This window comes from Cebus imitator, unplaced genomic scaffold (assembly GCF_001604975.1).
Source record: "Cebus imitator isolate Cc_AM_T3 unplaced genomic scaffold, Cebus_imitator-1.0 Scaffold825, whole genome shotgun sequence".
NCBI lineage: Eukaryota > Metazoa > Chordata > Mammalia > Primates > Cebidae > Cebus > Cebus imitator.
In genome coordinates this window covers 132,644-134,325 of record NW_016108140.1, presented here as the reverse complement: position 1 = coordinate 134,325, position 1,682 = coordinate 132,644, and the positions used below count along the sequence as shown (strand labels likewise).

Below are 1,682 nucleotides of genomic sequence, written 5' to 3'. Positions count from 1 at the left end.
GGTTTTACATTAAAACTCCAAGAAAACAAAAACATGTTTCAGCGAATAGAAATCCTGCTGCTTTGGCAAGTTTCTAAAAAAGTAATAGTTATGAAGTGATGTATCTTCAGTGGCAAGGCTTAAGGTAGCTCTGATTGCTCATGAGGGAGAAATGGAAAGAGGAAAAGAGAGCAATCAGAAATATCAAGGCCAGTTTGGAAACTGGGTCATGGAGGGGAAAGACTATGAAAAGGGTGTGTGTGTGTGTGTGTGTGTGTGTGTGTGTGTGTGTGTGTGTGTGTGTTCGTATTCATTCGTTTTTTGTTTTGTTTTGTTTTTTTTGTGTGGTGAGACAAGCTTCTCTTCAGTTTTAGGGAATGAGTTTTCAGTTTGGGAGAGGGAGTTAGTTATAAACTGCCTAGAGATCAATGTTAGGAGGCCTCTGAGGAACCAGATTGGCAGTGAATAGGTGGTAATGTAGTGGGAAACCCTTGAGCAGAGGAAATAGCAAGCACTTAACCGACTCATGATCCTATTCTGGTAGAAATAGCCAACTAGAGTCTCAATTCTGCTTCCTAATCTAGAATGTCTTGATGAGAAGGTGGGAGATAAGGAGCTTGTAAGTAACAAGATCAAGTTGGATTTTGAGTTTACTAGACCCTGTTCTTCTCTTACCCAGGAAAATTATGTGGTGTTTTCAGCAAATGAAGCTCTCTCCTACTGTTTTCTCTTTTTCACCAAATCCTCAAATGATAAAGGGAATTGGTCATGTGGCTAGAGAGGACACTGAAGTAATTATCTGTTGCACTAGTTTTCAGCTAGAATCGTGCATCCCAGTAACCTGGGGAAAAATTTTAAATAATCTACAAGTCTAGGCTCTCCCCTGAAGATTTTCATAAAATAAGTCTAATAAATCCTGGACATGTATGTTTCAAAATGTTTCCTTGAAGCCAGGCATGGTGGTGCATGGCTGTAGTTTCAGCTGCTGGGGAGGCTGAGTGGGAAAATTGCTTGAACTCAGGAGTTTGAGTCTAGCCTGGGCAACATAATGAGACCTTTTCTCTAAACAACGATGACAAATTGCTCAAAATCTGGATATACTCCTGCTTAAGAATCACTGAATAAATAAGTGTCATATGTAAATTCTTACATCTCAGAAACTTAAGATATCTCTAGAAGAGCTGGAGTTGGAGTTGGATATGTGCTAATTCCTTTATGTCTTTCATTTCTCATAATACTATTTGACTTTTTTTCTTTTATGGGACAAGGTCTCTGTTTACCAGGCTGGAGTGCAGTAGTACAATCACGGCTCACTGCAGCCTCTACCTCCCCAAGCTCAGGTGGTCCTCCAACCTCAGTTTTTGTGTATATATATATATATATATATATATATATATATATATATTTTTCTGAGTGGAGATGAGTTTTTTGCCGTGTTGCCCAGGCCAATCTTGAACTCCTGGGCTCAAGTGATTCATCTGCCCCAGGCTTTCAAAATGTTAGGATTACAGGTGTGAGCTGCCATTCCTGGCCTAATCTGACTTTTATGTCTGTGGTTGGGATGTTAAAATGAATATTATTGGCAGTATCAATCAGCTTACAGAATTATGCCTTCTCCTTCCTGTCATCAGTTATTCACTGCCATTCAGAAGGTCTTTAGAAATTTGCAGTGAGTAGTCTTCAGTAAGTAGAGGATGGTTCTC

At 39.5% G+C, this 1,682-nt stretch overlaps 1 protein-coding gene across 1 annotated transcript in view; it reads left to right on the top strand.

The window, feature by feature from the left end:
- The window catches only part of LOC108297654 (POTE ankyrin domain family member B3-like), an 18,164-nt gene that overhangs the window by 5,654 nt on the left and 10,828 nt on the right, over nt 1–1,682 (top strand). The gene's annotated exons all lie outside the window — the stretch shown is intronic.